The following is a 22,964-nucleotide window of genomic DNA, read 5'->3' as shown; positions in this document are numbered from 1 at the left end:
GGAGGAGAAGAGGAGCTGTGCAGGAGGAGAAGATGGGGAAAAGAGGAGCTGTGCAGGAGGAGAAGAGGAGCTGTGCAGGAGGAGAAGCAGAGGAGAAGAGGAGCTGTGCATGAGGAGAAGGGGAGGAGAAGAGGAGCTGTGCAGGAGGAGAAGGGGAGCTGTGCAGGAGGAGAAGATGGGGAAAAGAGGAGCTGTGCAGGAGGAGAAGAGGAGCTGTGCAGGAGGAGAAGCAGAGGAGAAGAGGAGCTGTGCAGGAGGAGAAGAGGAGCTGTGCAGGAGGAGAAAGGGAGGAGAAGAGGAGCCATGCAGGAGGAGAAGAGGAGTCATGCAGGAGGAGAAGAGGAGGAGAAGAGGAGGAGAAGAGGAGGAGAAGAGGAGCTGTGCAGGAGAAGAGGAGCCGTGCAGGAGGAGAAGAGGAGGAGAAGAGGAGCTGTGCAGGAGGAGAAGAGGAGCTGTGCAGGAGAAGAGGAGCTGTGTAGGAGGAGAAGAGGAGCTGTGCAGGAGGAGAAGATGGGGAAAAGAGGAGCTGTGCAGGAGGAGAAGAGGAGCTGTGCAGGAGGAGAAGCAGAGGAGAAGAGGAGCTGTGCATGAGGAGAAGAGGAGGAGAAGAGGAGGAAAAGAGGAGCTGTGCAGGAGGAGAAGAGGAGCTGTGCAGGAGGAGAAGCAGAGGAGAAGAGGAGCTGTGCATGAGGAGAAGAGGAGGAGAAGAGGAGGAAAAGAGGAGCTGTGCAGGAGGAGCAGCAGCCAGCCTCAGCCTGTCCTGCTTAAATCTCACAGCTAAGAGCTGCTTTCCATTCAGCCAATCAGATGTAAGCAGTGCAAGCCGCAGCCTATCAGAAGGTTGAGATTACGCTGACTATTAATATTGCTCAAGCCAAGTGAGGACGAACTCCTGAACCCAGATGATCCAACTAAAAATACTCACACTCTCAATATTATTACTCTCTGTTGAATGATCTGGAGAAAGAAAAAGAAAAGAAAGGAAAAATCAAAACAAAAGGAAAGAAGGGAAGAGAATGAAAAAAGAAAGAAAAGAAAATAATTAAAAAATGAAAACAAAAGAGGTAAAGAGAACGGATAAAAGGAAAGAAAAAAATGAAGAAAAAGGGAAAAAACAAAGGAAAATAGATTAAAAAAATAGAAATGAGAAGAAACGAAAAGAATAGAATAGAAAAGAGAATATAATAGAACAGAATTGAACTGAAAAGAAAAGAAATCCAAACAAAACGAACGTCAGAGGAAGGGATAAAAAGAAAAGAGAAAATAATGGAAAGGGAAAGAAAGGAGATGAAAAGAAAGACTACAACTGGGGCTGAAATATATGCAATTTCTTACAACCTGTTTGTGTGTGTGTGTGTGTGTGTGTGTGTGTGTGTGTGTGTGTGTGTGTGTGTGTGAGAGAGAGACTTATGAACATACAACACAATTCTAATAACTCATGTTTATTATTATGTTGTCACTCATATATATGTTTATACGTATATTTACACACACACACACGCATATATATATATATATATATATATATATATATATATTTATTTATTTAAAAAAAAATTCTTTCAAAATATCAACAATAGTACATTAGCAAGTAAAGAAGACAGAGGAAAGGAAAAACAGAGGAAATCTTTAAAGAACCAGGCTCAGAGGTTCTTCTTCTTCTTGTTATTATTATTATCATTATTTATTTATTATTATTATTATTATGATTATGATTATTATTATTGTGTTTTACAGTTTATATTTTCAAATTATTCAGTCCTAAACTAAACAACAAAACGAAATTAAACAATTCTTCTAAAGCTTTGCTAATTGATGTGAACTGAAAAGGGACCGTGTGTGTGTGTGTGTGTGTGTGTGTGTGTGTGTGTGTGTGTGTGTGTGTGTGTGTGTGTGTGTGTGTGTGTGTGTGTGTGTGTGTGTGTGTGTGTGTGTGTGTGTGTGAAAAACGCTCTAAAAACGATTTGTTAGCTACTATAAAAATCTCCACTGCTTCTTTTCAATCAAACCCATGAACTGATAAACATTCAGCCTTTATAAATGTTTGAATTATTACGACGTTAATTTGAACCCCAATGCATTAAATATAAACGTCCCAGTTTTAAATAGATGAAACTCACGTTTGCTCCTGATCCAAACATTTTTTCGTTTCTCTTAGGGATGTTTTTTAAAAATCAACACGGTGTTTCTCAAGGTAATTTAGTGAACATTAGCTCGGGATTTATATTAAAATGTATTTATTAAATAAATAGGGTTATTAATAAAGTGGGAATTAAATTAAGAATGTGCGGCTATGACTGTGCGTGTTTCAGATTTTTTTTTTCTCCTCCCTCTCCCAATGTTGTCTTCTTTCCATCTGTGCTTGATGTAATTTCGTTGTACTGAAAATGTATAATGACAATAAATCTAATCCATCCATCCATCCATCCACCCAGAACCTGCAGAGTTAATTAGATTTTATTATTTCCTGTTTTCCTCCATTTTCACGTAGTTGAAGTTTTTCTTGATAAAATGCTTTTTTTGAGTCCGAATCAGACTTAACCAGAGTCTGTTTTCCAATAAGAGGTTTGAAGAGTTAGAATTCAGGAGAATTAAAGACGTTGTTTTTTTTGTGTCTCCATCTTAAACGTCAGAGAGTCTTTCACATTTTGTCTGTTTTTAATAGTGAAATCAGAGGAAAGTTTATCCTCAGTGGATCTTTGGATTTTAATAAAAAGCTAGACAGTGACTGAGGAGGAGGAGGAGGAGGAGGAGGATGAGGAGGAGGAGGAGCCAAACATTTCAACAAGCAGAAGGAAGAAACACCAACCAATTCAAAGACTGTAGAGTCTGCTGTTGCTAGGAGACAGACACAGATTAACCTCCATGAGAAACCTGACCATGACCCTTCCTCCTGCTCCTCCTGCTCCTGCTCCTCCTTCCCCCCCCCCCATATGACCAGCAGACATTAAATCTGAAGGGGGGGACTGAGGAGGGGGTCTGGTTTAGAAACCAAGCTACATTAAAGATTGTGTGATTATTCTTTAAAACAATGGAGCGCACCAATCAATCATGAAAAAATAAAAAACAGTGTTACAATTGAATAACCACATGTCCAGAATGAAGAAGGAATACGTACAACAGGAGAACCTCCAGAGACAGATAAAAGAAAAACACTACTACTAATCTGGGACAGAGATAAAGTTAATCTGTTTAACAAGTTGAAGCAATGGGTGCCAAGTCTGCATACATTTTTCAGAAGAGCCATGAAGTGTCATCCTTATCTTCTCAAGTTTAAGAAAATATAAAAGGTCCCTCAGCCAATGAGTGAAGGAAGGGGATCGGGGAGACTTCCACTTCAGCAAAATCACCCGTCTTGCCAGAAGTATCATAAAAGCAAGAGAGTCTGCTTGTGAAGTGGATGGGGGGGGGGGGGGGGGGGGGTCCTACAAATACCCCAAACAGTGCACCAAAATGGATTGGGTCTATTTTCCTCCCAATGACTTTTGAAATAAAACTGAAAATTTCAGTCCAATAGTTCAATAGTTGTGGACACAACCAAAACGTGTGCATGAGATTTCCGGGAGAATGTTGGCATCTGTCACATGTGAGACGTTGGGATATATCTTCGATAAGCGAATAAACACGATAATAAACACAATGGAGAACCTTACACTGTATAAGACAATGTCTCGCACAAATAGAAGACTTGTGAACCCGTTTTAGAATCCGGGACCGTAACTCATCAGATATAGTTTCTCCCAAATCCCTCTCCCAAAGCGCATTAATTGAATTAACAGAGTCTGAACGTATAGCTGATATCTGGTTGTAAATAAAAGAAATAGATCCTTTCAAACTTGTAAAGGATAAAAGCAAGGAGTCCAAAATAGATTGCTCAGGTAAATTAGGAAAAGTAGGAAAGTGGCTTTGAACAAAACTGCGAACTTGCAAGTATCTGAAAAAATGTTGCTTTGGAAGAGAGTATTTCAAGCAGAGTTGTTGGAATGAGGCAAAAACATTATCAACATAAAGATCTTTAAATGTCCTTACATCATGTGTGGACCAAAATAAAAAGGCTTTATCAGTGAGAGAGGGAAGAAAAACATGGTTTGCTGCTCGCGGGGCATTATGTGAATGCATTTGTAGACCGAAGAAACGTTCCAATTGAGTCCAAATCTTGAGATATATATTTTGACAATGCTATTTTTAGAGTATTTTTTTGTTGGAGATTGAATAGGTGAATAAAGTAAGGCTGCAAGAGAAACCGGATTAACTGAATTCCTCTCCATGACTAATCAGTCTGGAAACAGAACAGTTTCAGATTGAAGCCAATATTTAAAAGTTTGAATATTAGAAGCCCAATAATATTATCTAAAGTTCGGTAAGGCCATACCTCCGCACAATTTAGGTCATTGTAAATATATTTTGGACAGTCTGGAAGTCTTTTTATCCCAGCTTAATTCTGCAACAATCGTCTCTACCTGATTGAAGAAAGAACTAGCCAAAAAAAGGGGAATACATTGAAATAAGTACAGGAAGCGGGGCAAAACATTCATCTTTACACAGTTAATGCGCGCCACCAAGGATAATTTAAGTAGAGACCAGTGTTCAAGATCCTCTCTAACCCTCAGAAAAAGAGGAGAAAAATTAATCTGGAACAGGTCTTCTATCCATCCATCCATCCATCCATTTTCTCCCGCTTATCCGTTTCCGGGTCGCGGGGGTGGCAGTCTGAGCACCGTCACCCAGATCACATTGCACCGATTAAGAACCTTTCCTGCAGGTGGTGAGTCCACGGGAAGACAGTTCTTCTATTTTGTGTGAAATTTGGATTCCAAGATGTGTGAAGCTATCGTGCGCAATTGTAAAAGGAAAACCACGCAGGGAAGGAGCATTAGTAGATATATTGAGAGGAAAGAGCTCACTTTTGCTCAGATTAAGCTTGTAGCCTGAAATTCGTCCAAAGTCTGAAAGTAGATGTAGAGCAGCCGGGATTTATTTCGTGATATCTGAGACATATAGCAGTAAATCATCAGCGTTTAAAGATACTTTTGTTTCTAGACCATGCCTATATATGCCAGTAATATTCGAATTGGAGCGAATTGTTATAGCTAAAGGTTCGATTGCCAGTGCAAATAAAAGAGGGTTAAGTGGGCACCCTTGCCTAGTTGAGCGATAAAGACGGAAATAATCAGAGTGACTAGTATTTGTCCGAACTGAAGCAAGTAGATTTGAATAAAGAAGTTTGATCCCAGATAAAAAAGCATCCCCTAGGCCAAATATTTTGACCGTATAGAACAGGTCACGCCACACGGTCAAACGCCTTTTCGGCATCTAAGGATATTAATGCCTCCTGTGAGTTGTTCAGTGACGCATTATAAATTATATTGAAGAGCCCACAGAAATTAGAGAAAGAATGTTTATTTTGAATAAAGCCGGTTTGGTCTGGGTTAATGATATTTGGTAGATTCGGCTCGAGGAACAAAGCCAAAATTTCAGACAGCAATTTAAAATCCACATTCAAAAGACTTATAGGGCGGTAGGAAGAGCAGCAAAGGGGATCTTGTCCATTCTTAAGAAGAAGTCAAATTGTGGCTTGATTGAGTGTTTGAGGCATCACACCGGAAGCAAACGATTCGTTGTACATGTCCAACAACAAAGGAGCAAGTTTATCCTTAAACTTCTTGTAGAACTCTGACGGACAACCATCAAGGCCCGGGCATTTTCCGCTCTGAAAAGACTGAATGGCTGTGTAAGCTCAGCAAGAGTAACTGATTTTCCCCAAGTCAGTCACAGTATCTTGAATAGGAGTGGGTATAGTCAAGCCGGAGAAGAAATTATCAAAATCGTCATCTGTCGGTGTACCGTCGGATGTGTATAGTAGCCTATAAAAGTTCTTGAAAGTCAAATTAATTTGTAAAGGATCAGCTGTAACAGTCTGATTTGACTGGATTTTAACAATTTGACGAGAGGTAGATACTTGTCGGATTTGGTGTGCCAATATCTTACCAACCTTATCACCATGTTCAAAGAATCGAGCCCCCGATTGAAGCATAAGTTCAGTAGTGCGATGTGTCATAATCGTGTCAAATTCAGCTTGTAACAAAGCACGGTCTTTATTTACATTCGGAGAGGACGTAAGTGCATAGATATCATCAAGTTGTGAAATTTGTCGTCTTAGGATGTGTTGTCTTTTTTGCCTTCATTTATTCTCATAATGTATGTAAAAAATTATTTCTCCCCAAATATAAGCCTTAAGTGACTCCCAGAGGAGAGAAGCAGACACCCCTGAGGTTCTATTAGTGCTTAAGAAAGTGGTTTTACATTTGGCTGGCCAGTGACAATAACATACCTACCATTAACGTCAGAAATAACCCGGTCTAAGACAAATGGGACCGATTTGTGTAAAAGAATAGCCGTGCCTCTGGCCCTACCAGAAAATGAAGAATGGTATACCTGGCCCACCTAGCCTTTCCTCAGTTTTAGATGATCTAGGTTCCCAAGATGAGTTTCTTGCAAAAAGATGACTTGGGCCCCAAGTTGTGAAAGATGGTGTAGTACCTTACTTCGTTTGATAGGATTATTGAGTCCCTTGCACTTAAAACTGGTGAACCGGAGGTCCTTTCCTATTGGTAATGACATAACATATTAATTTTGAAAAATAGGAAAACACAAGAAGTCGTCTGGACAATTGGCTGATAAGAGAGAGGAAAACACAAATGAAGAAAGAAGATTGGCTTGTAAAAAAAAAAACAACAACAAACAAACAACATAACGGAAGCGGAAGCATCCCCCCAAATGGGATGCGCGATACCCACACCCCTAAAATGTCCCATAACCGAGCCTTGAAAGGCTGTGGAGGAAGTCAACAACTAACTTCTCCATAATGAATGTGATAACTATAAATATGCAAACTACACCTTATAAAATTTACATATGAAAATACAAGAAATGACACCTTTATATAAAAATAAAATAAAATCTTACCAAGTTGCACCAAAGAGAAAAAAACGGACATAATATTATTGCAAAAAATAAGTAAAGTAAAATAAAGACCATCAAAAAACGTGATCTCCACATAAATCGTTAAGTTAAAAAATAAAACACGATCTTTGTACACTAATTTCTGAAACAAACATTAAAAACCATTAATGTCAAAATTAACCATATTCAAATGTCTAAGTACAAAGTGCAAATTTCAACATTGGTACACAAAAAAGCAGAGCAAATGCAAAACATACACATCAAATAACTTCAAAACCGCCCTTAATGTGTAATAAAAAATAAATAAAATAAATAAAAAATAAAATAACTAAGTATCCGCTATATTAGCTTACAAAGTGAAACAATATTACACTCTCAGTGCAAAGGAACATGAGTAAAGTCACGGCAATACTTTTACCCCAACTACTCCTGAATGTCAAACAGCGTCCGGGGCAACAACAGTATTTACACATTTCTGCACAAACTCCTTTGCAGATGTAGGATCGTCAAATTTGCGAGTTTCTCCATTTGGAAGGGTAACACGCAAGATGGCTGGGTAGAAAAGTCCAAATTTCACACCTGGACACGAGTGGAGCTCCTTTTTAACTTTGGAGAAAGCGGCACGTTTCTTTGGCAACAGTAGCAGTAAAATCCGGGAAGATTGAGATCCTGTTTCCTTGATAAGAGAGAAGGTGACGAGCCAGCCTTCTGCAGGATTTCGTTACGTTGTTGGAACATGTTGACTCTCACAACAAGGGGACGTGGAGGCTCCCCATCTTTTGGCTCTGCACAAAGGGTTCGATGTGCACGGTCAAGTGCAGGTGCACTGTCCAGGCCAAGCAAGTCCCGTAACAGTGGAGAAACAAACTCAGTTGGACGTGGCCTCTCAGTTCCTCAGGCAACTCCCACCAAACGAATATTATTTAGCCTCGAGCGCTCTTCCAAATCCTCATATTTTTGCGACAAAGTGCCGACACGCTCAGTTAGTGAAGCAACCTTAGCTTGTGAGCTAGTTAGCTGTGCATCGTGGTCGTTAGCCGTGTCCTCCATACTCGCAATAGTTTCACCCTGTGCGGTTATCTCCTTCTCTAGGGGCTCACACGCAGCCGCAAGTTCCTTCTTGATTGCCCCAGGCACAATTTGCTCAAACTGACTCTTGATAGCCGCGCGCATATTCTCCATCATTGCCTCCATGCGCACTAGCAGACGTTCGTTAGCATCCGACTCCGGCACGGCCTCACGGGCAGGCGAGTGGCGAGGCTGCGTAGTAGTGGCCTACTTTAGCTGCATCGGATGTAGCTCCTCTTCTTTCCACGATTGCGCTGGAGTTCTCAAGTTGAGCAAAACTGGCTGCTCACAAAAGTGACTTACAACTTGCGGTGTTCAAAAAAAGGCTTTAAAAAAGTGCAAACATAAATTTAATATCACATTCTACGGGAGCGTCTGACGGTGCGTGTTTACATGCTCAGTGCTCCGCCCCGCCCCCCTTTTCCATCTAATTTAAAAGATTTTTTTTTATATCATGTTAAAAGTGTTGAGTTATGATTTTGAGAATTCACTACTAAAAAATATAAGTACTAGGCTTAAGGTTCCATGTTAGTACAACTCGACAAGTTTAGTTTCAGCAAGTGTAGAAACTAAAAGATATGGGGCTACGGGTTTTCACGCAATTTGTGAGTAAAGTCAACTAATTTGGGTATCTGAAGTTAAATATTTACTTTAAAATATATAACTATTTATGGCAACATAGAGATTTGATATGAATCAGTTTTTTTCCAAGACATGCTGTTTTGTTGGGCTTTTCATTTGAAATTCATCATTAGCATGGGCATATGATTATTTTATTGTAATAACATTAATTCACCAATGACAAAAACTGAGTTTTCTATTTGTGTTTTGTTTTGTTGTTGCATTTGCAGGCAGTAAGTTTTATAAATATTTGATTCCTAAGCGTTATTCAAGTGTCAATAATGTATTCGGTTATTATCATTCTTGTTGCCTATTTTTAGCTAAATTATTAATTTGTGTTTTATCAACTATCTTAATGAAGGTGAAATTTTGTTGACTGATGTGTCACTTTTATTCTGAAATTCGCTCAAGTATGCTCTTCAGGTAATGCATAGTGTATGGGCGCACTGCTTAATGGAGTGGCGGCTGGTTTGACACCAGTCTGGCAGAGGCTGTGAGGTGAAGCGTTTCAGATGGTTTTGAGTTTTGGTTTTGTTTAATATAATATGCAGACTGAATAGTCAGCATCTGTCTCTGCGTCTGTCTCTTCGTCTCTGCGTCACCTCTGTGTTGGAAACCCGAGGGTGGCGAACTCGACTGCTACAGAAGCATTGCCAAATATGCCTTGCAAGCCAAAGATCAGAAAATATGATGAAGCACATCTTGTCTTTGGCTTCACCTGCAGAGCAAAGGGTAATGAGGAGAAACCGCAGTGTGTTGTATCTTGTGACAGCTTGAAGTATGTAAGCAACTCGCCTCATGTAAAGTTGCCTACCGAGTGGCACAGTTTCAAAAGCTACTCATAGTTGTGGAGGAATTAATACTTCTCTGTGCTACTGACATGGTTTCCACTATGAGCGATGACACAGCAGCCAGTAAACATCAGGCTCTTCCTCTGTCAAATAATACCATCGGCATGTGCATTTATGACATGTCAAAGGACCTGGAGGAGCTGCTTCATGATGAGGCGCATGACAGATGCTTTTATCCTGGAGATGGACGAAGCCGCTGACAGTAAATGTGTGTCTACACACAAAAAGTCACGAAATGTATGAATCTCAATTCCTGACCGCGGATTACGATTTTGACCTGAATGATATGATTCAGTGCAGAGGCGTCACACGCCATCATGGACAGTCATGACGCGTTATCATGTGTTACAGGTAATAGCAGGAAACGGTGGCGGATCATCATGAGTCATTATGCACGGTCACCAATAATGTTCCGCGGTGCTCAGCACACCAGAGTAAAAGAGAATCACCGTCTCTCTCAGATGCGTCTGGTGGACGCACTGGTGTTTGCCCAGGGTGTAAAACAAGCCAGGCTGGAGACTGTCAGAGGAGGAGGTGCAACAGGCTGGAGGCTGTCAGAGGAGGAGGTGCAGCAGGCTGGAGGCTGTCAGAGGAGGAGGTGCAGCAGGCTGGAGGCTGTCAGAGGAATGAGAAGATGAAGGTTTGACAGAGAGGTGATGAAGAGTTCAGCTCACAGGCAGATGGAGTACCAGGGGCGTGTCTGTCAGCGCTACCTGGTACTGGGCCGGCCGGCACCACCAGTCGTCTGTGGGCAGAGACACTCACAGCCTCATTGGCCTGGCCCGGCCCGGCCCGGCCCGGCTACCACACAGCGTCATTGGCCCGGCCCGGCCCGGCCCGGCCCAGCCTGCCACACAGCCTCATTGGCCCGGCCCGGCCTGCCATGCAGCCTGAGATTAAAGTGCACAGAAAGCAGGGGAAGTCTTATTGATCCAGGGTTTGTACAACGTGTTTTTACATCACGCCCCAAACTGGTTTCCTGGACCTGGAATTCATATCCAACAGAGGAAATTCTGTTTCTTGTTTGTTTACTGGATGAACTGCTGCAGCAGGAAGGAAGTGAAAAGACAACTTCTGTGTATCCAGGAAGGAAGAAAGGAAGGAAGGAGAGGATTCACCATCAAACTGTCTGCCTGTAACACTGGAGATACATGGAAATACAGTTTGGAAGAATGTGTAAACATTGATTATGATGATTATGACATCATCAAACAATTCGAGTAGACAACAGAGGCTCCAACAGCTCTGCTCCTCCAGGGGTCATTTCAAAATCCAAGAACAATTAAAGTTGCAAGCAGCGTTGAACGGGTCCTCGCACACCCACACACATCGGAATGTGTTGCATGTCGATATTTGGGCATATACGCCTCACTTCCTGTGACTAACAGATGGCACTGGCACTAAGCCAGATCGATGTAACCATCTTCAGGCTGTGATCAGATGTGCACTCCCATGCAACATGTAAAGTTTCAGCCAGAACGGAGCATGAATGCCTCACTTCCTGTTTCCAGCAGGTGGCACTATGCCCAATGGTTGTGTGCCTTGACGGTGATCAGATGTGAACTCTCACGCTCAGCTCATGCGTATCCTAACTACTGTGTATGCATGTATGATAACGTTATCCCATATGCTAATTACAGCAATGCAAACACTACTGCGTATGCTAATTAGTGTGTAAGCTAATGTAGGCATTTATGCTCATGATTATGTAGGCTAATTATAATCTGTACGTTAAGTAGCGCATATGCAAATTATTACATGTATGCTAATCAGCGCACATGCTAACGTAGGTTTGTCTGCTAATTTGCGTGTATGCTAATGCAGGTGCGTTATGGCCGATGGTTGTGACTATCTTTTGACTGCGATCAGACGTGGACTCTCAAGCAATTTGTGAAGTTAGAAACAGATCCGCACATGTACACCCTACTTCTTGTTTCAGCAGGTAGTGCCATGGCTGATGGTCATAATTGTTGTATGGCTGTGATGAGGGGCTCAGACCCTCTGCGGTCGACGGCGCAGCCCAGATTTTGTGACGCCGCGATCTGTGTGCTGATTGCGCATGCGCCAGAGCCGAGTGGGCGCTTCTGTGAGGAGATCCTCCGTCTCCCCATCTGACCAATCACAATTTAAAAACAAATAAAGAGCCAGAGGCTCAGAACTCCTGACTTGAAACATAAACTACTTTAGGAAAGGTGGAGAACGCCGGGCAGCAGAAGTGGAGATATTTTCGGGATCGTTACGTTACGTTATAGAACGCGCACGGAAGAGAACCAGGAGTGTAGTATGGAGGCAGACATGAAATGAGGACAGCATGGAGGGGCTGATGGAGAGGAGCTTCACAGCGCAGCACCGAGCTGTGGGGAAGCGGTGGTTACTCAGATCTCAAACCTAATCTCCTGACACAACCACAACGTCAGAATATTCCAATAATCGGGTCCAGCCCAAGTATTTTGGCGGTTTTAGTGTCACTCAGCTTGAAATTTGCCAGGAAAACCTGTCCGTTGGCCTCGTCAGGCAGGTTGTCCACTCTTTAAGGTGTGTTAACAGTTAAATGTGTGACCGTGCACAGTGACGTGTCCCCCCAACACAGGGTGTCGCTGTTACCGGTTCCGCTCGTCACAGGTTCCGCTCGTCACAGGTTCTACTGTACTGGCTTTTAGTTCTTCATATTGTTGAATACGCAGCTCTTGCTCCGCAGGAGTAAATGAAGACGTGCGTCTGTTATCCATTGTTCCAGCAGTGATTCTGTGATCGTCTCCTGACCAGGCAGCTTCAGCAGGATGATTCTCATCGACGAGGTCCAGACTGACTGAGCTCAGAAGGTTTGGAGAAGGACAGACTGCAGTCTGCTGCGTTCTTCCTCCTGAGTTTCATCTAGATTGAAGCCGTCTGTGTTGGAGTTTTATTGCAGCGGGACGCTTTGTTTGTGCAGCTGCAGGAAAAGAAGTAGTTCAAAGTGTCTGTGCTGCTGGTATATACAGAGTCAAAGGTCACGGCTGCAGGTCACAGGAGTTTATTATACGGCGTATAAGCATAAAGACATGACCACACGTGTCATGTCTTCCTTTGTTTGAAGAGAGCGGGGACGAAGCGACACAGACCTTTGTCACATTAACTCATCATGACGTGGTAACGTCAATAAAATCTACTCATGTCTTAACAAATGTCAAAATTCACAACAAATGAGGAAAAGGAATGTTCATCAGACACTAGCATCAGCTTCGCATTTGGTAGCGTGCAGAGAATCTCTGTTTAGACGGGTTATGTAACTGGAGGCTGAGATCCGTTATGTAATGACAGAGAAAGTGAATGTACTGTATTTAAACTGGAGGGTGCAGGATTCCTTCCTATCTTAAAGGAGAAACAATTTTTTCTCATGAACATCTGTAACATATCAAAAGTGAAGTTTAATCACGTTCTGTTTGCAGCACTCTGAGTCTGTGGCTTATAAATGCAGCATCTAACTTCTTTTTACTCACGGTTCCGAGCCTTCATGTGTTCTGCTCCATACTCATGGAATGTTTTACAGAACGACCTTAAACTCACAGAGCTGGTCTCATCGGGAGAGTTTAGAGCCCTTTTACAGCAGTTGGAATCAAAAAAGTCACCATGTCCTTGCTTTAACTAACTTATTTTAAAGTATTTGATGGTTTTTAGAATCTATCTTTTATATGCTCCTTGTGTCTGTACTATTATTGTATTTCATGTACTTATCTTTTTGCTATTTAATTTGTATTTAAGAACATTCTAGCATTATTGACACTGTAAATGTATTAATTTAATGCATTGCTATCAGGACACACTTGCAAAAGAGATTTTTAATCTAACATAACCCTAACCCTTTCTCCTGAATGATGAAAGGCTATGTTTACTTTTTATTGTGTCTTTGTTGCTGAAATGTGATTTTTCCTCCAGAGTTGAGCTCAGAGCTCCAGGTGAGTATATCAAACATACCCCTGTACAGACTGCTAACATGACCTGTTACAATCTGACTGCTGCTTTTAAATCAGAGTCCTGTTACAAACACACGGCTCCCATGGTACTATGTTTCTGTGTGAGTGCTCTCATGGTACCATGTTTCTGTGTGAGGGCTCCCATGGTACTATGTTTCTGTGTGAGTGCTCCCATGGTACTATGTTTTCTGTGTTTCTACATTCCTGCTCCTGTGCTGCAGCTTCTGTGGATTTCTCCCATGAGCCAACTGCAGGATTTCTGTGTTTTGAACATTTAGTCTCTGTCTCTGGACAAATAAAGGAGTTTTTTTTGTTTCATGGCGGAGTCTGGCCAACTCACCCAACCAACACCTCATCTAATCACACTGCCTGGCATAGAGGCCACCTCACCCAACCACACTGGAGGACTCGTCCACCCTGTGTCTCTGCACTCTGCGGAGACACAGGGACGGAGGCTCAAGTGCTGGATTTTCATTTTAAACTGAAAAAAACAACTCATCTTGAGTCTTCCCTCCAGGTGATCCTCGGGTGGAATAGTATTGGGTGAGAGGTGACTCACGGACTGGGTCAGAGTGGAGCGGAGTGAAGCTGCAGGGCTCAAGGAGGAGCGCATGTCTCTGCTGAACAGAAGCTCCGGTAAAGATTAGCAAGCTCCAAGCCGGATCGGACGGGTGAAATCCGAGGAGCCGAGGAGGTGATGAGTGATTGCCGGGTCAGGTGGTCCAGAACAGAGCGGCACCGGAGCCGAGTGCGGGTCAGAGCAGAGTGGACTGCAGCTGCAGTCTGGTGGGTGGTGGACGAGGTGATGTGTGGAGAGCGGGTTCTATCGGACGGATCTTTGGCGTGGGAACTCACACTGGGTCTGTGTCAATACAAACAGATCCGAGGAGAACGTGAGCCGGCTCTGAGCAGGGATTCCACTGAAAAGAGGAGAGAATGCAGGAGTTTAGTCAGGTGCATTTACCAGGACTTCTGAGACTGACGACTCATCTGGTGAGTGAGTGATGTGGATCTACGGTTCCACATCGTGTGGAGCTACCCTAACCCTAACCCTACCCTAACTGTAACCCTATCCCTAAACCTAACCATAACCCTAACCCTAACCATACCCTAACCCTCACTTCAGCTTTCACTAGAGGGGAAAACACTCCATAGACAAACACAGCCAGCTTTCTTTTTTTCATTTTTGGACATTTTGACGTGCCATTTGTGCCTGAGTAAGACCTCAAGAGGTTGAAACATTGCACATAGGCACGTTTATTGACTTTTATTTAAAACCGGAAAGCGGTATATAATTTTTTATTTCTTGTTTTTAACCTGAAGTCAGGTGTATATTTTATTTCATTCTATTTCTTACGTTTATGGAGGTTTTTTTGGAAGCCGAAAATCGGTATATTATTTAAAAAAATTTAATTTTCTTGTTTTTAACCTAAAGTCAGGTGTATTTATTTTAGTTTAATTCTTTAAATTGTATACATATAGACAATTCCTGTTTTAATGTTTGGAACCTGAAAAAAGGTATATATAATTTTTTCATTTATTTTTTTCCCCAAACAAAATTTATTGTGTAAATACACAGGGGATGTCTTATGACAATTGGACAACGGTACGCTATGGGAGATGCCGTGATCAGGTCTCCGGCGTGGATGTTTGGGGTATCGGGGGAGGAACTATGCCCGAAAGATGGACGGTGCACCCCCTGACTCCCGTGGATTCGGGGGTCGGGGTCAGTTCCCTAACCCTAACCCTAACCCTAACCCTAACCAGAACCAGCCAGTGCCTCCCAGAGGTTATGGTCCCTCCTTCCGGCCCCATTTCCAGCCACAACCCTTCCAACCGGGTCAAAGATCATATGCCTCAGTGGTTCAGGCGGGGTCACAAAACCCAGTTAGAGAGCACGGCCCAAATAGACAACAGACACCAACCAAACGACCCAAAGTTTGCAGCATTGGTGCGGATGTTGCACTTGATGATCAAAATGGTACATCATCTACAAAACGTTACCCCCAAACCGGGGAAGACCGACCTGCAGATGATTACCCAGATGGTGGACATTTTGTTCACCATGATCAAACCAGCTGCCACTACTCCTGACACTACAGACCTGATAGTGGGAAATGCTCAAAATTGGGGACACAATACCTTGATTATTTTAGAAGACTACCACAAGAATGGCCTGGATAAAATGTTGCAAAACCTGACAGAGGACCTTTTTCCTGCGTGAATGGCCTTTGAAGTGGCAACAAAATGGGCAAAAAGAAACATACCTCACATCAAACAGGAGGTTATTGATCATGCAGAGGCCATGATAACAACTAGTGTACAAACACCACAAAATGGAACGGTCACAGGGGAAAGAGAGGCTCAGGAGCATGTGACTACTACAGGCCAGCAACATCAGGGGACGATCCATCCATCCGTTGCTCAGCAGCAGACTCCTCCCCCGACAAAGAGCACAGTGGGGAAAATGACGGAACCAAGATGCTATCAAGAGCTCAATGTAGAGGGGGAATAGAGTCAGGGAGATTGGCCAGAGGTTGAACCACCTCAGAGAGACCCTCCCAAGGAACACAGGATACCACGCATGCGCCAGTTGAGCAACGTTCCAGAGGTTAATTTCCTTCTGGAGATTGAGGAGGAAGACCAGGAGGGGGAGAGTGAAGAGGAGGAGGGGAAGGATGAGAAGGAAGAGAGAGGGTCAGAAGTCAGAGAGTCCCTGATGGACTCACAGGTAGAACCAGAGGGATCTCCAAGGACACCACCAAAAGATAGAATTCCAGAAGAAATCAACCTGTTGATAGAAAAAGACAAGAAAGAGTTTAATAAACATTTTAGGATTAATCAGCAAAAATCAAATATAACACAGAACGAAAGGTTAGAACTTAAACAATTAACGGATAATAAACACATAGTTAAAAAACTTGCCAACAAGGGAAGTGTTGTGGTCATAATGGATCAATACCTCACAGAAGTATATAAGCAATTAAGAAACACAAATTACCATAAAAAATTGGATACTCCGATATATTTTAATACAATACCAATGGTCCAAAAAATTCTAAATTCATTATATCTGAAAAAATTCATAAATAATAAACAGAAACAATCTTACCCAATCTTACCCAAAATTCATAAAGATCCAGAACAGTGGACTCGACCACATGAACTCCCCCCTGGCAGACCTATTGTATCGGATTGGAATAGCGAGACTTATCGGACAGGGGAGTTTATTGATCATTTCTTGAATCCGTTATTCACAAATCATTCATCCTACCTTAAGGACATGTATCATTTTATTGACAGCATCAAAAACATCCACATTTCTCTAAGTGCTTTATTTTTCACAATAGATATAGATAGCCTATAGACAAATATTGACACCCAATCTAACCCAAGGGCAATATCTAAGATTTTCCAAAATTACCCAGACCCAAAAAGACCAGACAAAGAATTATTAGAATTATTGGAAATCAATTTGACGAGAAATGACTTTGAATTCAATTCAGAAACTTATTTACAAATAAAAGGAACAACAATGGGTAAGAAATTCGCACCGGCGTATGCCAATATTTTTGTGGCCAACTGGGAAAAGGAGGCTTTGGCCAAATACCCAATTCAACCGGCTCACTACATGAGATACTTGGTTGATATCTTTGGAGTTTGGCCGGAATCCAAAGAAAAATTCGAGGAGTTTATTTAAATTTTGGACACACACGACCCATCTATTAAATTAAAATTTACATTGAACAAAAAAATCAATTGATTTCCTGGACACAACAATATATAAGGGACCAAATTTTTGCATCAGTCCAAAAATTGGACATCAAAGTATATTTCAAAGCGACAGATACACATGCTCTCCTGTATAAAACAAGTTTTCACCCAAAACATACATTCAAGGGCCTTATCAAATCACAATTGTTAAGATTTAAAAGAAAATGTACGCAAGAACAGGACCTCACTGATGCAGTCAATATTTTATATAAGTCTTTGTGTGGAAGAGGTTACGGCAGAGCATTTCTTTGGAAATGTTTAAAATCATTTCAAGACCAAAAGGAAGCATGTCAGACGGAAATAGTTCCACTGATTACTCAATTTTCAACAATCAGTACAATCATCAATCATAAACTAAAGAAAAACTGCAGAACAATAATCGAAAATTCGAATCTTTTAAAAAATCAAGTAATTTCGGCGTATAGGAAAAACAAAAAGTTAAAAGACATTTTAGTCAGAGCAAAATTAAAACCTTTAAACAGACCAAATTGAAGATCCACACCGCAATATTTTGTACATTTAGAATACATTAAGAATCAATCAGATAAAACCATTCACAAAATCCAACAAGTTTTAAAGGTACAAACAAAAAATTGTATATATATAATATTTTGTTCCAAGTGTGGAAAACAATATATTGGAGGAACTAAAAACTCTTTTGCCACACGAATGTGGCAGCATACATATAATATCAAACATAAAAAAGATATACAAACACCATTAATAATACAGCATGGATTACAGTCGCTGAAAGTGGGGGGACTTCAGAGCAGATGGACAGACATGGAGAGGAGATGGATTTATTTATTGAATACCAAAGAACCAAACGGATTAAATATTAAATAAAATTAGAGAATTATTTCAAAGGGGAAAGAGAAGCGAAAATTTGAAACACAACCGGGTTACATAATTTACCTAATCCTAAAACCTAACGATAGTCCTAATTTAAATCCTAAATCCCAATCTTAAACCTAATCCTAACCCAAATCCTAATTCTAATCCTAACCCTAACCCTTAATTCTAATCCTAACCCTATCTCCTAAACCTAAGACCTAACCATAGTCCTAATTTATATCCTAATCCCAGTGTTAAACCTAATCCATACCCCAATCCTAATTCTAGTCTTAACCCTAACCCTTAATTCTAATCCTAACCCTTAAACCTAAACCTAACCCAAATCCTAATCCTAACCCTAAACTTGCCCTTAAACCTAAATCTTAATCCTAACCCTATCCCAATTCAAATTCTAAATCTCATCCTAAAATCCAAACCTATATTTAAACCTAACCCTAACCATATTTAACCCTAATTGATGGGGAATAGAAATATTTATAATCAGGATTTTAGGAAGGAATTTGAAAGGAAACAGCCAAAAAAACTATACATTTAAAAAGTTTAGGCAATAGAAAAAATCTTTTAAAAAATATTTAAAAAAAATAATTAAAAATCTCACTTCACCTTTGACTAGAGGGGAAAACAATCCATAGACAAACACAGCCTGCTTTCTTTTTTCATTTGTGGACATTTTGACGTGCCATTTGTGCCTGAGTAAGACCTCAAAAGGTCGAAACGTCACGCACAGGCACGTTTATTGACTTTTATTTAAAACCGGAAAGTGGTAAATGACTTTTTATTTCTTGTTTTTAACCTGAAGTCAGGTGTATATTTTATTTCATTCTATTTCTTACTTTAATTGAGGTTTTTTGGAAGCCAAAAATCGGTATATTATTTTAGATTTTTTAATTTTCTTGTTTTTAACCTGAAGTCAGGTGTATTTATTTTAGTTTATTTCTTTATATCCTATGAATATATACAATTCTTGTTTTGAACCTGAAAAAAGGTATATATAATTTTATTATTGTTTTTTTTTCCCCAAACAAAATTTATTGTGTAAATACACACATATCTAAAAAGAGGGGATGTCTTATGACAATTGGACAACGGTACGCTATGGGAGATGCCGTGACCGGGTCTCCGAGCGACAATCGGGGCGTTCGGCGTGGGTTTTCGGGGTACTTGGGGAGGGACAATGCCCGAGGGATGGACGGTGCACCCCCTGACTCCCGTGGATTCGGGGGTCAGGGTCAGTTCCCTAACCCTACTGTCTGTCTCTTTTACTGTCCCACTGTCTGACAGTGAGACAGAGACAGTGAGACAGTGACTGTCAGACAGTGAAAGAAACAGACAGTGAGATCTTGACAGTGAGACAATGAAATAGTGAGACAGTGGCAGTCAGACAGTGACAGTCAGACAGTGACAGTCAGACAGTGGCAGTCAGACAGTGACAGTCAGACAGTGTTGGGCCCAAGATTCCACTGAACACCTTCATGCGGTTCCTCTCCCCCAGAGGGAGAGACACTAAGAAGAGAAACACCAGGAAAAATGGAACAGGCCATAAAACAGCAGGGACGAAGGCTGGGAACCATTATAAACTTAGCAATGAATGCAGAGTTTCTCGCTTCCAGCCTCTCATTGGTCGAACCGACCCGTACACCACAGGTGTCCAAAAATCAGACTTGGATGAAACCCCCCTCCAACTAATGCTCAGCGCCTCTGCCCCGAACTGCCGATGGACACACACACGTCTCTGTGGCATCGGAGAAAAAAAGAGCGTGCCAATTGGACCTACAGAACCAAACCAAGGTTCAGCCCGCTGGATGAGCAGAACACAGTTGGATTACTTTTTCTTCTTCTTCTTTACCCTTTTCTGACCCTTGGGACGCGAGCCAGCATCTCTTCGTTTCAGCTGCACAGCGCTCCACTCCACTCTAGCGGTTCGGGATTTGGGACACCGAATCCAGACCTGGTAAAGAACAAGTTACCAAACAGCACCACTCGATGTGGAACAACCCACTAGCGAACAGTAAGATAGCTTTTGTCTGAGCAGCGTTGTTAAAGTAGTCTAATGAGCAATGTGCTTTAATGTGTCACTGATAAAGTCTGCAACGGAGCTGCTGTCTGTTTGTGCACCATCGCAAGTACGAAACTCCGTTCCTTCACCTCAGACACAGTAGAGATCCAGGTGGGCCTCCAGAAGCCACTTCGGTCTCTGTGTGAAGGAACTGGGAATCGGAAACGAACTTTGTCGCCAGAACTCTCCTTTTTCTCTCTCTCTTTTACTAATCCCGACTTCGCATGCGCACACTGCGCGCGCTCGTCACTGTTATCTAATCGAGATCAGATAGACGCTCACACACGCACAGTCACAAGTAGCAATCAAACTGCTACCTTGTGCTGCCGGACACATCTGTACGGTCACCAGAGTACTAACTTCATGTTCCGACATCCAGTTCAGATTCCGGCGTTGAGAACCGGGCCGGCAAAGCCGTCCGGTCGTCACGTGACCTCGGGAAGCATCTCCCCCGCAACGGTTCTGCGTTGGTAAAATCGTGCCACCATTTTGGCTCTGTGAGACCCCACCCCCACCAGTTGTTAATGAGTGAACGACAGTTTACTTCCATTAATAATTAAAATTTTTCATAAAATTACTTCCAGTGACTTATTACTTTCAGTAATCTATTACCTACAGTAATTTAATGCTAATAATGTGATGGCAAAGTACCCAAAAGCAGAGGCGGGTAATCAGAGGTAAAAAAGGAACACTTTATTCTCCGCAAAACACAAAGCGAGCCGGAGTACGGCTGAAAAAACAAAACAGGAGTGCAAGCAGCAAGCGTCGGAGACGAGACGGGAGGCGACACCAGGACCACTCAGCATGATCGACAATAATCCGGCAGCGCCCTTCGATCAGCTGCCGGCTTAAGTACCATGCTGATCATGATCAGCCTCAGGTGTGTGTGCTTGTCCCTGGAGAGTGCAGCACTAAGAGAAGGGGAGAGAGAGAGGAGAGATGCACCACACAGGAAACACAGAACATCACAAATAACCAATCATAAATTCCAATGACAGTGAGACAGTGACAGTGAGACAATGACAGTGAGACAGTGAGACAATGACAGACAGTGAAACAGAGACAGTGAGACAGTGACAGCGAGACAGTGACAGTCAGACAGTGAAACAGAGGCAGTCAGACAGTGAGACAGTGACAGTTAGGCAGTGACAGTCAGGCAGTGAGACAATGACAGTGAGACAGTGAGACAGTGAGACAATGAGACAATGACAGACAGTGAAACAGAGACAGTGAGACAGTGATAGCGAGACAATGGCAGTCAGACAGTGAGACAGTGACAGTGAGACACAAAATAAAAGATAAACTTCTTTGAAAGTCAATACAAACATCTGTAAGTGACCTGTGTGCATCATGGCTTCACATTTCATGTCTACTTTTCATAATTACCAGTTAAATTGCTCTTTATTGTTATTTTGTTGTTACCACATGTCCTGTTCTGATGCACTATGATAGCGAGACATTGACAGTCAGACAGTGAAACAGAGACAGTCAGACAGTGACAGTCAGACAGTGAGATGGTAACAGCGAGACAGTCAGACAGCCGTGCAGCTGTCTTCTCGTAGGAGCAGAACTCAGGAATGTTGCTTCCCACACCAACAACCAAACTGCTAAACAAAAGACAGACTTTGTTGTGCCATTAATTGCACCCCACCCCACTCCACTCCACTCCACCACACACACACACACACACACACACACACACACACACACACACACACACACACACACACACACACACACACACACACACACACACACACACACACACACAGTGGATCCCTCAGCTCCGCCTCCACCATCAGATCAAATTACCGTCGACCTCTAATTGATATGAACAACAACAGAAGAAGTTTGCTAATGAGGAGCATGATGGTCCAATCTCATCACACTCTGGAGTAGCAGGTGGAGAGGGAAGAGGAGCAGGAGAAGGAGGAGGAGGGGGAGGAGCAGGAGAAGGAGGAGGAGGAGGAGGAGGAGAAGGAGGAGGAACACGAGAAGGAGGAGGAGAACGAGGAGGAACACGAGGAGGAGGACAGGAATGAGGAGGAGGAGGACAAGGAGCGGGAGGAGGTGGACGAGGAGCAGGGGGGGGAGGGGGAGGAGCAGGAGGGAGAGGAGGAGGAGGAGGAAGACAATGAGCAGGAGGGGGAAGAGGAGCAGGAGGAGGAGGACCAGGAGAGGGAGGAGCAGGAGGAGGAGGGTGAGGACAAGGGGAAGGAGGAGGAGGAGGAGCACGAGGAGCAGTAGGAGGAAGAGGAGAAGGATGAGGAGCAGGATGATAACCAAGACGAGGAGCAGGAGGATGGTTATGTCATGATATATTGAAATATAATATAAGTCATTTGACTATACCAACCAGAGGAAATCAATGGTATTTGATGGATGAAGGTTGATGCCTTCAAAATAAAAGATAAACTTCTTTGAAAGTCAATACAAACATCTGTAAGTGACCTGTGTGCATCATGGCTTCACATTTCATGTCTACTTTTCATAATTACCAGTTAAATTGCTCTTTATTGTTATTTTGTTGTTACCACATGTCCTGTTCTGATGCACTATGATAACCACAGTTATATGAAATCCAAGGATCCAGAGATCCAGTGACTCATAGAGCTTTTCCACCAAAAAGAATCAGGTGCTAGTTCAGGTCCGGTACCAGGGCCAGTTCTTAAATGAGCACCGCCAAAGAACCGGTTGTTTTTCCATTGTCAACGGAGCCAAGTGAGAGCCACGTCATTGCGTCACTCCAAAACATCGTACGTCACTGATTTCACCAATGTAGCACTCATACAGGACCGAGGAGACGGATGATATTCATTGGTT

The sequence above is a fragment of the Lipophrys pholis genome (assembly GCF_963383615.2).
Source record: "Lipophrys pholis genome assembly, chromosome: 2".
NCBI lineage: Eukaryota > Metazoa > Chordata > Actinopteri > Blenniiformes > Blenniidae > Lipophrys > Lipophrys pholis.
Note: the sequence above shows the minus strand (reverse complement) of the source record.